Here is a 15,657-nt window from a genome sequence, read left to right as displayed (position 1 = left end):
GCTATACGTAGACATTAAATATATAAATATATTAAAGTGACTAACAGAAGCCTTTTTAAAATTTATTTTAACACTATAGTAAATTAAGCGGTACTTATATTTAGCACGAGAAGAGAAATAGTGTTGTGGGGTACCCTCCAGCCGAATCGCATATCACGGTACTTTGAACCAGACACAAGATGCCGCAGCGCAATTGATAGCTTCATCCCTGGTTCAATTGGAAGTCTGTAGTTGTTGCGCTGTTTCGTTATCCTTTGGCCCACTCGTGCGAGAATCTCATCAAACATCTCGGTTGGTACTCTCATGAAGTTGAAAAATGCGAAATGGATCTCTTGAACAATGCTATACAAACTACCGGTACATGTACCGCTTGTAATTGATATATCACGTGTGTTATGTATCTTGAACACGGGTATACAAAATTTCTGGTGCACGTGGCGCTTGTCATTAATATCACGCAGGCGACATGGATCTCTTGAGCATGCGTATGTCAACTAACGGTACACGTGACGCGTGCCATTAATATCGCGCAGGCGACATGGATCTCTTGAGCATTCGTATGTCAACTAACGGTACACGTGACGCTTGTCATGAACATCACGCAGGCGACATGGATCACTTGATAATGCGTATGTCAACTACCCCTACACATGAAGATTGCCATTAATATCACGCAGGCGACATCGATCTCATTAACATGCGTATGTCAACTAACGATACACGTGACGCTTTATATTAATAGCACGTATGTGACATGGATGTCTTGAACAAGGGTACGCCAACTTAAGGTATACGTGACGCTTGATATTACTATCACACAGGCGACATGGATCTCTTGAACAAGGTTACACCAACTACCGGTACACGTGACGCTTGATAAATCGCGTATGTGACATGGATCTCTTGAACAAAGGTACGCCAACTAAAGGTACACGTGGCGCTTGATATTACTATCACACAGGCGACATCGATCTCTTGAACAAGGCTATATATGTACCGCTTGTAATTGATATAACACGTGTGTTATGTATCTTGAACACGGGTATACAAACTACTGGTACACGTGGCGCTTGTCATTAATATCACGCAGGCGACATGGATCTCTTGGGCATGCGTATGTCAACTAACGGTACACGTGACGCTTGCCATTAATATCACGCATGCGACATGTATCTCTTGAGCATGCGTATGTCAACTAACGGTACACGTGACGCTTGCCATGAAAATCACGCAGGCGACATGGATCTCTTGAGCATGCGTATGTCAACTAACGGTACACGTGACGCTTGCCATGAACATCACTCAGGCGACATGGATCTCTTGGGCATGCGTATGTCAACCGCCGTTACAAGTGACGCTCGTCATTAATATCAAAGTACTAGTACATGTACCGCTTGTAATTGATATCACACTTGCGTTATGTATCTTGAACATGGGTATACAAAGTACTGGTACACGTGGCGCTTGTTATGTCACCCATGCGACATGGATCTCTTGAATATGCGTATATAAACCACCGGTACACGTGACGCTTGAATGATATCACGCATGCGACATTGTTCACTTGAACATGACTATGCCAACTAAGGTACAATTGTCTCTTGTAATAGATATTACTTTAACATGGGTATGCGAACTATCGATATACGTGCCGCTTGTACTTGATATGGCACATGAATTTATGTTACATATGTATGAAACTACCGGTAAATGTACCGCTTGTAATCGTGTCACCAGTTATAACAATGTTTAACCGTATAGTAAATTTCATTGTCATTTTTAAAACCTAGATATGCCCGATACACCAGTCACTCGTGTCAACCTGTACACTTGAAGGAAAGTTGTAATTTGTATTGATATGGCTCCTTTGAGGTAAGAATAATAACACATTGTATGCATAATAGTCATATTGATCAAAAAGTGAAACAACACGATACAACCATACAGCACATTACAAAAACTGTATACAAATACGAATATTTATTTGCAGTCAGGCCACAGGGCCATAATACATACAGTTTAATTTCATAATTATATAAAATAACCTGAATAGTTAAAGAATACAAAGTCATATGATGCAACACACGCATGCACTTTCGTAGAACAAATGCTGCTATACATTATCATACCACCAAAACAAGGATTACCTAATAATTAAATACCTATAACATGTGTGCATGCAAAATAGTAACATACTTATAAAGTAACCTAAGAATCAGTATTTTTTATCAGATATAAATAAACAATGCAATACAATCATGCAGTATTAAAATGACAGCTAATTTGCATGATAATTACGTAGTTGTTATATATAAGCATGCACATACACACATTTTGCAATCAAAAATATGTGCTTGTCATTTCCATCGGCCATTAACAAATTGAACAAACCAAACAGTTTCCATTTCATTCAACCACGGCGGAATAAACAAATCATGTGTTATACAATGGGCACTGCATAAACACAGGGTACCCATCTTCTACATTATAAACATGTCGCATAAGACAAAATTTACAGTATCTATGATCACGTATATAACATACAACAAGAATATCAGTGAAACGGATGGATGCTCCCCGATGATGCGCTATGTCAATCTATGTGTTAATAACCACCTAAAAAAATCTATTATTATTTCGGTGACATTTACCCCAGTGACCTCAAACCTCATCAAAAGGTAGAGGTCCATGCAAGGTACCTACATGCCAAATATGAAAGAGATCGGTAAAGTATTGAAGGTGCTATGAGAAACTGTGACAAAAGTGTGACGGAAAAATCTATTATTAGCCTTGGTGACCTTGACCCCAGTGACCTCATCAAAAGGTAAAGGTCCATGCAAGGTACCTACATGCCAAATATGAAAGAGATCGGTAAAGAATTGAAGGTGCTATGGGAAACTAGTAAGGAAGGACAAACTGGCAACTATATGCTCCGCCGAAATTTTATTTCGGGGAACATAACAATTAGGAAAAATATGAAAAACAACGAATTTCAAGAATAAATGCTACGACAGAATCAGGAACACTGATAATAAAATGGCTTTTGTAAGGTGCATGAAGACAGCGAAATGAATACTGCAAATCATACAAGTCACAGAACATATCATTGACAATTTTTCATAAATGATTCAGCTATAAAGGTGCCATGATGACACTATATCGCTCATCTGACTGTTGCTTTTGTCTATAAACTTGAACTCTCTTCCTGGCCATTTAAAAGAAGTGTTCACTATGAGCAAATAAGGACAAATTTGCCTGTGAGTTGGGTATAGCATATTTTGAAATTCACGGAGGAGGTCAACCAGACGATGTTTTATGCCAAATATATAAGCTTTCCTTTTGGTTGCCATCGCAACCAGATTTATGCATGGAATGCATTTAATTTAGCAACTTTGAAAGAGGTTCATGCAAGAAAACTCGTGACATGTTTCATTAAGATTGGCACAGAGGTTAGATGTTGTTTAAGTAAAAAATGTTGACCCATGACGGACCAAGACCATTCACTATAGCTCACCCTGAGCACTTTATTCTCAGTTGAGATATAAACACAAAACAATTATTGCATAATAATACATAGTATGTGTTTACTCGCTCAGTCTTTAAATAGAAAAAAAGCATCAAAAGATGCAATAGTAAGTATTCAAAGTTCAGATGAACTTAAAATTATAGATCATTTAAGTATCACATTAAACTAACCCAGCTAATGCAATTCTTATCTTTTTTTCATATGATAACTTTCTTCTTATTCCATTCATTTAAAAAGAATTGTAGGTAAAAGCAAAAGTGTGACTGTGACATCTGACGGGCCGACCTTTTAATGCACTGTATAAAGCTGTTGAATTGTTCACATATTTCAGAATTTACAGATTCAAAGCCTTGAAGTCTGCTAGCTGTTAAAGCACTAGATTATTTGTTGGAGTAGCCATGGAAAATGTCATGAAAAAACGTACATTTTTATAGTATCCACTTTCTCTGTTTAGGCAATATTCTTGTAAATTACATGCAAAGTCATAAAACACGTCTTGTGGAGGGGTTTCTAAATAGCTATAGAGTGATAATGCGGGGTCTTTTCTTCCTACTGCCCCAGTCATGTGAAAACCATAGCAATGTCCATGGTCTGCACAGAACCAAAGAAATAATGTTGATGTTCCTCGAGCAGAAGTTTGAACTTTAGAATAAAGCTTTTGACATTTTTCAAATTCTAAAGTAGTATCGTCATGGTCTATATTTCTTTCAACACAGCTATCATTGTCAAAGGAAAACTTTCTTAAACTTCTTAACTTTAACCCAGATTCATTAAAATAATAGGCCCTTCCAAACTTTTCAGGATTGTATGTGCCCAGTTGAGGTACAGGTGGTTTAGGTTCAGTAACTTGCAATGACATTGATTCATTAATTAGATATTGCAAAAATAATATAATGTCATCAGGCAATATTTCATTGTTACTTATTAAAGACTCGCAAATTAAATCCTTTAGTTCAGGTGCAAACGAACGAGTTTCATTAACAATACTATTAAATCGATCATTTTCAATATTGGGGATATTTAATAATAGTTGAATTTTGTAACAATAGGCAGGGGGTACAAGGCTTGTAATGGACGCTGTTGTGGCTAGCATTTTTAAAACATTTGAATATGCAACTCGTTCATTATCACTCATTTGATAAAATCTTTCGAAGGAACCCAAAACTTCAGAGGGCAGTGCTTGTTTTAACAACTCGATACGGTCCAATAAATCCCTCTCTGGAATAATTTCATTCTCTTTAATTTCATTCAGTTCTTTCCGAGCAATGTAATCTAAAGTAGTTCGAAGGTTAATCATTTCTTGTTTGTCAATTCCATTCAAATTTTTCAAAAAACATCTATCCATTCTACGATGCAGCGTATTATTAATGCCCAAAGCCTGGTTTGTGTCTGTAATTTCCTCATAATTTGAATTCCGAAATCAAACCCCTACTTTTGTACCATCACAGCGCAATCTCTTAGGACCATAACCACATACACCACAGGGTATACGGAAATCTATTTTCATGTTTGAAGCCCAACTGAACCAAAAATTAAAAAAAAACTGTTTGATCCATAAACCTAGCCTTATTGTGGCGAGTTTTATACATCTCATTTTTAAACTGGCAGTAAGAGGAAAAATTGCAACTAGAATTCATAACCATAGATACAAATTCCCACCTTATTTCATCTTCTGCTGCTGTATACTACTTAATACATGTATACAATCTAAGTCCCCTTCATCCCAAAGAATTCTGCATGGCTTACTAATTGAATTATAGCATTCACGTACATGAATGTCACATTTTACAGGTGCAAAATTTGTGTAAATATTTAATGTCCTTTGTCTTTCGTGTATGGTCAGTCCATTTTCACTGTAATTATCGTAATCTTCTCGCTTGAGCCAACCGCTTCCACAGGGACAGGTATTGTCTGGAATATCTGGAAATAAAACAAGTCCTTTTAGGCAGCCATCTGAACAAGGTTAGAATCATTCCACTGATCACGTTTTATGATATTTTTCCTTAACTCATTATTGTCTTTAAGTCTGGGAGAATGTTTACTTCTACACTTAAAATTCCAAAGTCCAGATTCCTCATTTAAGTTATTGTATGCAGCAGTACTTAATGTAACCGAAACAGGCATTTCATCATCAATATTGTCATCAAAAAACTGCTGTTCTTCATCATCATTGTTATCAATATTTGTATGAATTAAATCTTCCCACATGAAAGTATATGATTTAAATAAGTTTAAGTGCTTACAAACCTTCGAATTTAGTAAAGTACTTATATTTCTCTTATAACTCTTTTGAGAACGGCATCTACCAGCAGTGCATGACACAGTGCATTTACCAAGCCTTTTGTTAATGCTAAAATGAACAAAAGCTGGATACTCGTCACCTTCTATAAGAACAGAATATTTTCTAATTTCTGGTTTTCTAGATATTTCAACTATTTCCTGATTGTTAAAACACAAAGCCTTTTAAACAAAGTGTTGGATTCTTGACAATGATTCTGGACACTGTACATGGTCCGGTGCTAAACAAGGTAATACATGCAATTTAACAAACTTACAATGCATGCAAGTTACACAGTTATCTCATGAAGAGTCTAAAACTAGAAATTCTTCGTTCCTAATATTAAATTACTTCACATTAAGCATAGTTTAGTATATTGTACATGTGCAGTCAAGATAGTCACCAGTTTCTTGACAAAACCTAGTAGTGAAAATAAAATCATTTGCTTTAAATGAACCATCCATTTAAAAGTAATCATTAAGGCAACAAACTAGATTGCCACTGTCATCATGCATTTGTATAACTAAAGTGCCATGATCTAGGTGGGAACAACAGTAGTTTTTCAATATTGACAGGTTTCCGAAATGCTCAGAAATATCCGTTTCAGTGTCTTTATTAGAAATGCCAACTCTTTTCTCTAATTCTGATCTACAAATATTTATTGGCTTTAACTGCTTTATGATCTTTCTTTTTTTTCAAAACTGGTTCTGACGTTTCAACAGTGGTTTCATTGCATTCATTTAACACTCGAAAATACTTCTTATAAAAGGAACATAAGTTAACATAACCCTTTTTAAAAAAGAGCTGAATCGTTTTGTTTCTTAATGATGTACCCAAAGAAACGTTGCCTGATTCAACAAAATTAGATTCATAACGTGCTGATTTAACAAATAAATCTGGCTTTGCTTTGATGTTTCCAGACAAGCAATTCAAAACAAATGACCGATGTAGGAGAGTACTATTCACAACTGCTGGTACTGTTATTATATCTTTTGAACAACCAATTTTGGTCACAAGTTGATTTATTTTAAAGTCATAAACTAGTTTCAGTAAACTTTCATGCAAATCCTGCGGTTTCATTTAAAAAAACATCTTTTCAGGCTTGTCTACAGATGCTTTTGATTTGAATGGCGAAAAAAGTACTACGTAAGACAGTAGTTGAACACTATCACAATTTTCATTGTCATTCAGTTCATTTACATATGCTGGCAAAATTTTATCAACGCAATTACTAAATATTTTATCTGGGCGATTCCTTTTTATATTATGTTTATTTTCATCGATTTTCATTTGATTTATATCTTCCAATGTAATAACTTGATGCAACAAAACATTATCATCTGCAACATTAAAATGCGCCTTAAGGAAATATAAGTACTTCTGTTCCATGAATCCACTGTAAACTCCAGATTCAACACATACCTTACATAATAAAATTCATTGTCTTCAATTTTATTTTTAAAAACTGAACATACAAAGGTTCCAGTTGTACAGTTGTTATGTGCAGATAATCTACTAGCTTCTTGTTCTAATTTTAAAAAAGATTGCTTCTTTGATGTAACAAAACCCTTTTCTGCTAAAGTTTGTAATACAAGATTTTGCAATTTTAAAGCGTTTGAACAGTTTGTTAAATTTTCAATCAATATATCTGACCACAATTTATTGTCAACATTTAATTGAACATTCTCATTTGATTTTCTTCTTTTCTTCTTTTCCGCATTCCTTTGTTTAAAGTTGTTCCTGAGAAGTATGTATTGCACAACTCTGGTCTAGATGTAGAGACAAACACATTTTTTTCATTATAACTAGCTACAGTATATATATCTTTAGGAGTAGGACTATAGTCAGCAGCAGTATTAAACTGTACAGTTGGACACTTTCCCTCATCATTTTCCCAGTTTTCACCTAAATATTTTCTTTTAAGTAAGAAGTTTATTTTTTTCATAATCAGAAGGAAGACGTATACTTAGCAATTCCAGGTATTTGTAGTGTTCCTCTATTGTGAAATAACCCGTTGGAATGGAGAAATCTTCATCAAATAAGAGCAGCATCAGTTTGGACCTCTGACATTTTTAATTCAATAATGACAAATAATTTTGTCATTTTCAAATAAGGCATATAAGTGATTTTCATATACGATCTTTAAAAGTATACAACTGAATCCTTTTATCTTCACATGAGCGGGATCGCCAGACAAACTTCAACATTGCGACATATTTGAAACCAATTGAGAAACAATTTCATGCCCATATCTTAATTTGTTCATTTAGTATCAGCAGTATGTTCTAATCGAACAAAAGTGTTGACACTTAGAGATAATCAAACAATTGAACATCTGTAATAATGGTAGGAAATGAAAAACACATTGACTTGTTATATATTAAATACAATTTTGAGATTAATGAAAATGCTTTATATAACTTGAACAAGACAATTTACAAGATGAAGCGGACACATATTCAGATCTGTTGTCTGTTCATTGATCTTCCCATCAGGTAGCGTGTTTTTCCATTCATCGATTGTTTTGAATATCTCGCTGTTCTGTGGGAACAAATATGTGAGCAGTGCAATCAAAAGTACTAAAACGGCATGACTTAAAGGAATATCTCTTTGGAATGAATATGTTTTACATAAAAATTCATTTAAAAATGTACAAGCGACAACTTAACAACACATTGCCAATTCTTTTCTCGTAACAGTTAAAAAAACACCAATTAACAATGATTAACACATCTGTAAAGTTTATACTGAAAATATACAAATGATTACCTACATCATACAAATGTCTCAAAAGATGCAGCTCAAATCTTCTTACAGCTGAAAAACATTCACGGCAGTCTTCCCATTGGCATCTATTTGTTCCCTCTATGTGACATACTATATGGGCACTAAGTTCACCATAATTAATAAATTTCTTGAAGCATGATGTCCACTTGCAACTGAAAGTATGTGGAAGTAAACATTTGTATTGTTATTAAATTGCTTATTGAATATATAAGATAAATATGAGTATAAAAACAAGCAATCATATGTTTTTTCATTTTTAAATATACTACTATGGTAGTAGTATTTGAGAAAATGAAAACAAATATCAGAATGGATTAACATCATTTTTTACATTAATTGACTACCTAAATTACAGAGGAAACAAGAGAGGTTTTTTTTGTGAAACCCAATGCCCCCTACTACGCTTTTATGCCGTAATGCAGCTATTTCAGAAAAAAAGACCTTTGACCTTGAAGGATGACCTTGACCTTTCAAAACTCAAAATGTGCAGCTCCATGAGATACACATGCATGCCAAATATCAAGTTGCTATCTTCACCAATACAAAAGTTATGACCAAGGTTAAAGTTTTGGGACAGACAGACAGCCAACCAGACAGGCCAAAAACAAAATACTGCGATCATTTGATCTTGGGGCATACAAATAGAAAATGGTCAATATATGAGATAATAATTTCAAAAAGCACCTTCCTCAAATTACCCTAACCACACATATAATATATATATTTATAGAACATTTACAAGGTTAAAATTCCTCTGCTTAAAGAACTTGCCCACTTATATTGTTTATTATAAGGCAGTAATATCTCACCAGTCCAGGGTTAAGTTCAACGTCATTTGAAAGAATAAGAAGAAGCTGTGAAGTGTCTACATCTTGTTGGGGCGTCTCGTCAGTGTCTCGTTGGAAAAAGAAGTGGGATTGCACATTGACTTGATCTTCATTTGCGGCGTTGTCATCTTGTTGGGGCGTCTCTTCAGTGTCTCGGTGGCAATGGATGTTGCCCAAACAAAAAAAATCTTTAGCAAATTGTACCAAAATTGTCAATAAATTGGTAATAAATCTGAGAAATACAATTCATTAGCCCCTTTTATTGACAATTCATTTAACGAATAAGCAATAAATTGGTTTCTTCAGTGAAAGCCCTAACCCTATTTGTTGTCAACTCATTATAAAGGCCCGATTTCTGTACAATTTATTTGAGAAAGCAAATACATAGAGTACTCTTTATTGCCAATCCATTGTAACAGAAAAATGTTTAGTACTATTTATTGCCAATTCACTATAGATAGAAATAAGACAAGCACTATTTATTGCCAATTCATTATAGATAATAAGAAATAGAGCATTTTTTATTGCCTATTCATTATAAATAGAAATAAATCAAGCACTATTTATTGCCTATTCATTATAGATAGAAAAAAATGAGAATATGTATTGCCTATTCTTTATACTTAAATATGTACCTTGTACATATTTAATTCATGATCATTATATTTGCGTAATGAAAATCGTTTCCAGCTTATTTCAAACATTATTTGTAAGTAGCGATAAATTGGTAGATTTTAGTTAAAATTACAAAGCCATAAAAAGCTGGTTTCTGTCAATTTTAACATGATTAATTTATACAGTAAGCCTGATTACAATTATTGTTTATCAGAAGACAAGCCATCTTCATACTGAATTCAATACTAATTTAAATAGATAATTTTTGGCAAAAAAACTGATGAAGATCAAAGATATTTGCAGTTATGTCTTCCATAAATTAAGGTCATGAACGCTATACCTTGCTCAGTGCAGACGACACAGCGAACACGAAAGCAAAATTTGTTTTTCTATGTAAATGAACATTTCTTTGTTTGTTTTTTATCCTTTTAAAAATGTTTTGTCAAACAACAAAACACAGTCAATGAGAAACAAACACATTATTCTAGCAATTTGTATACATTTTTAACAAAACCTATGCGCTGGCTATATCGTTCATATGTAACCGTATAATATTGCGCTGCTTACTTCCCTTTGGTAATATCAGTGTTTGTTCACCTACGAATGTTTGAAGCGTTTGCCGCCATTGCTATTTCGGCATTTTCTTAAGACGTTTATACCGGTTTATAGCCCCGAATGGTGTAAATTTCCACATGTTAACAATGCTATATAACTTGTATTTTGTTAAGGCATTAATTATTTTTGAGGTATATTCATTCATTCTGGGTTTTTCAGTAAATGCTATTCGTACCCAAACTACGTCGTACCTACCATTTCGACCCAGTTGAGGCTATATGTCCTAAATGTTAGGGTAACTTCCAAAGCTTTTCTTTCGTAACTATGTCATTGTTTATTAATTAGGTAAAGGCTATATGTTTTACCTTTTTTCAGTCATTTTAAGGATTTTTTTATTACAATACACCATTTTCTTTGTATCATTGATACTTAATTACTGCAGAACTAAACGTCTTATATTTTGTTTTACAGCAATTTACCACAGACATCGAGTTGAATCTAAGAATAAAAACTGAATACCACCACATACAGTATTCTTTTTCGACACGATCGGTTCACTATCTGTTTCCAGAACAGAATAGTAAATTTACATACAATTTGCTAGTAGCAGATGGAGATGACGGGTACTGGACATCGAACTAAATACACATTCAAAATGGTCACACTCAAGTCTCATCTGTATTTAAACCGGCTTTAGAAAGTTTATTGTATGTCAACACAGCCTGAACGTCTGTTATCTGTATAAGGAATGGCTCTTTATGAAGAGAGAATTGATGACTTTAGGAAGCGCTGTTCTGCTTCATGGCGCAAAGTGGCTGAAAGTTTGGACAAATTAAGTAAGATGTTTAACTTATGAGAGTAATGTTGGTGAAATTAACCTGATTGAACAGCAATTACAAGAAACCTATGAAAGTTACGTAAAAGTAAAAGACACATTTGAAGTGTACTTAAAAAATGTGTAAAGTGAAGCAAGTCTTAAAGAATTATTGGCTCTCACTATACAGACCCGTTGCTACAGGAAAAAGCAAAGTTACACGCGCTGGAAAAGATTGACCAAATTAAACAATAAGTATTAAGAAAAAAGTCATGTTAAGCATGAAGCCAAACTCTGTTTATGGTGGTGTGAATTAAGACACACAGTTCGAGATACTAGCCGTTGGAGTGAAGTTCAGTGAACTCATCGCATTGAAACAAGCAGAAGCCGAATCTGCAAAGATAAAACAGAAATATACTCAACAGGAAGCAGCTCTTTTGAAACAAAAGGCAGAATCAGAAGCAAATTTTCAAGTTCTTTCTCAGCAAAAAGCTTTTGAAGCCGCGGCTGCAGAAATAAAGGTACTACAAGAGCATGATGTCGAAGGCTCTGATGGGTCGGAAAGTCATGTTGCATCAGACATTCAATTCAAATTGCAAACTTTGCCTGTTGTAAAACCTGACAATCTAGTTCAAGATTACATCAAGAAATCCACAAAAAAATCCAACAGTATCTGACACTTGTCAGAAAAACGAGGTGAATCAGTTCTATAAATGGACATGTTGAAATATACATGTACTGGAATTAAATAAATTGTTATCACATAATTGTAACCGCTATAATATTTAATTGTTTACCACTTGCAATTAATTTCTCGTATTAATTATGAGTCATAGGTAACACTTGTTTACAGTAAAAAGGTGTGATGATGATGCCCGAAACCGTCTTTAATGTTCTGTACTGTACTAATTACCGGTTTTATATTACTCAAATGCTACTTGCTAATCAAGCTGCGATAAACTCTTTCTTCATGCCCGACGTCAATCAAAAATGGTCGATAGTTAACCCCGCCCTCATAAGCATTCGCGTAACCGATTGGACGATGAACTAAATAGTTTGACAACTGGAAAGTTACCAGATACATCCTTGTCAGCATTTAAATGACCGTGTAATGTGGCTAGAATAATTGATACGCGCGTCATGCTATTCTCTTATCAGTGGATTATCCATTACCCCATGTGGTGTTTATGGCGATTACTTGTGAAAGTAGGTACCGAGTGCTCTTTTAAAACAGGGAATATTGATACACTGATAGGGAAACCTTGATTTTTTTTGGACAATCTCCACTTTCTTTTACTGAAGAATACACTGATCGGAAAATTTCAAGCGCCCCGGGGACTCTGATTTCGAAATTCAAGCGCCCCGGGAAGGGGCGCTTAAATGGCCTGGGGAAGACCCTGCACTAATATTGGAGAAAATCTGTGCAAATTCCTACTTAAAAAAGACTTGGCTCTCTCGCGACTGACTATATTTAGTAACAAGGCGGAAAACGAATTTCAAGAACGTGATGTTCGAGATCATGGATACAAGCGCTTTTAAGGAAATGAATTTGGCTGTGAAGTGGCCAAGTTCTCGCCAGCACGCAGTTCAGGGCTCGATTTTTTTTTCTACTTGCGAAACATTGCGAGCAGCTTTAAAACCAACTCGCAAAATTAAAAACATTCTCGAAAATTTTGCTGGAAACATAATTTAACTTCGTTTTTTTTTACTCAACGGTTAACTTTGCTTTATCTTTCGTATTGTTATTTACGCCTGTGGGCAAAAAGAAACTAGTTATTTTTCGCTTTGACGCCATGTCTGTTCAAGTTCAATGAACACGTGTGAATTAGTAGACTGTTTAATTTTCACTGTATCAATACAATCTGCGTATCTGTACTATAAGTATACCAGTCTACATACAAGGTGTGGGCTTCCGCATACAGGTATATGGACGTTCTATGACCTACGGTTAAGCGTTCAGAACGTCGAGCACATTAGCAATATTCCTTTTTTTTCACTATTTCTTCACTCGCAAAAAATTACTAGTGGCTTAAAACTTAACTCGCAATCCGTATTTTTCACTCGCATTTTGTGAGTGTGCGAGTGTTAATTTCGAGCCCTGCAGTTAGCTTGAGATCATCGTACCGCAGAGATCCAGTCTTAGCATGCGAGAAACTATGGTCTCGACTGGATGAACGTTATGGAAAAGCGGAGATTGTCCACCAATCTATCACAAGGCGTATTGAATCTTTCCCTCAGCTGACCTATAAAGACTCAAAAAATGGTATGAGCTTAGTGACTTGCTGAATGAAATACGTGCCTTGAAAGAAGACAATGAGTTCTCAACGGCTCTATCGTTCTACGATACTTGATTGGCTTAGCCCCTATACTAGCCAAGCTTCCAGCAAATGTTCAAGAACGTTGGGCAGCCAAAGCCAACGATTACGAGAAGAAACATATCGTTAGTTTCCCTCCATTCACTGCCTTTGTGGAATTCATAAGAGACCAGGCTACTATATGTAAATTGTAAATAACTAATATTGATAAAGGCACCTGATATGTACATTTACGCAAAACAAAACTCTGCGCAAGTTTTCATTACAAGAATTATAGAGCTACAATTCATATTCTTAAGATAAAAACATAGTTACATAAATTTTACATACATTTTTGTGGTCACTACCATTTTGCGTTTATTTCGATCCCCTAATTTGAAGAGTTTAACTATAACATTTTTGAAACATATTTGAAATATATATTTAATTTTATATACAATTTCATATCATTAAAGGGGCCTTTTCACAGATTTTGGCATTTTTTAAACTTATTCATTAAATGCTTTATATTGATAAATGTAAACATTGGATCGTAAAAGCTCCAGTAAAAAAATCAAGAATAAAATTTAAAAAAGGAAAAGAACATTGCCCGGAGCAGGTTTCGAACCAGTGACCCCTGGAGTCCTGAAGTAAAAACGCTTTAGCCTACTGAGCTATTCCGCCGAGTACACATACTAGCCGTATTTTATACGTTATATAAGCAATCTTCGTAGTTTCACAAAATTTAACGACAAAAACAGAACTCTCCAAATTATTCAATCGTTTCGCGTTGCAACGCTTTATAATTTTTAGGTTTTAAAATCGTCAAAAGATGCATATAATGGCTATATTAGACCATGGTAAATGTTCAGTATTACTGTTTCCTCACAAATATCATAACTAAAACGAAAATTTGCGAATCTGAAACAACTTTTTTCAATTTTGTCAATTTACCAAAGCGTGAAAAGATCCCTTTAAGCTTGAATGTTGATTTTTCTTCGAAAAATACTCTCCATTCTGTATGGTCTCAGACAATTAAAGGCTATATTCTTTTCCTTCAATTACTTCCATATGATTTCATCATCAATACTACATGTTGTACCTATAGCTTACCAGATATCTAATATATTGTATAATGCCCCACCATTAACTGGCTATATATTTCTTTGTAATGTATTATATGTGGAAAGATGGGCATATTGCCTTTTTTCCTGAATATATATGGCCTAAAAATATGTGTTCATGAACTTTTATTAGCATAAACGACGCTTTCTTATTATACAGCCCATGCATAAAAAATCTCTGTAACAAACCAATACATTTAAAAAGAAAAATACAGGAACAAATTAATACTTTGTTACTTTTAAATTTCCATCAGATTTTTTTTCAGTTTTCAGAATTTATCAACACTATTTATTGCATACTTGTTAACCCGATTTATTGTCAATTTATTGTGTATAGGCTTTGTACTTAAGTCCAATTTATTGTCAGTTTATTGAACGTATTTATTGACAATTCATTTATCATGTATGAATAAATTATTTACAATTTATTGCCGATTTATTGACAATTCATTTATCATGTATGAATAAATTATTCACAATTTATTGCCGATTTATTGATTTAATTTTTTGCAAATTTATTGTATATTTATTAGCTCATTTGCATGTGATTTGCATTGGCAATAACTATGCAATAAATAGCTTATTTATTGACTATTAGTTAACCATATTGATTCTCAGGTTTTTTTTGTTTGGGTGGATGGCACACGTAGATTTCATCTTCCTATAATAGAATAATCCTTCCTTTAATACAATACTTACTAGACAAACAAGACTATTGCCAAGCAATGTATGTCCCCTACAGGCTCCACCATTATCAGATTGTTTTCATTATATTTACTATAATATATTTTGACGTAAGAACAAAATGAAATGACGTACATAATGTTCATATTGCCA

The 15,657-nt window shown here is 34.3% G+C and overlaps 1 long non-coding RNA gene across 1 annotated transcript; it reads right to left on the bottom strand.

The window, feature by feature from the left end:
• Nucleotides 1-7,056: 7,056 nt before the first annotated feature.
• LOC127831785 (uncharacterized) lies at nucleotides 7,057-8,745 on the bottom strand. The gene is made up of 3 exons (XR_008026494.1): nucleotides 8,578-8,745; nucleotides 8,244-8,345; nucleotides 7,057-7,867 (listed from the first exon to the last, which is right to left on the bottom strand). It is a non-coding gene; the product is annotated as an uncharacterized LOC127831785 (long non-coding RNA).
• Between the last annotated feature and the right edge of the window lie 6,912 nt (nucleotides 8,746-15,657).

This window comes from Dreissena polymorpha, chromosome 5 (assembly GCF_020536995.1).
Source record: "Dreissena polymorpha isolate Duluth1 chromosome 5, UMN_Dpol_1.0, whole genome shotgun sequence".
In the NCBI taxonomy this organism is placed as follows: domain Eukaryota; kingdom Metazoa; phylum Mollusca; class Bivalvia; order Myida; family Dreissenidae; genus Dreissena; species Dreissena polymorpha.
Note: the sequence above shows the minus strand (reverse complement) of the source record. Positions and strands in the feature narration are given on the sequence as shown.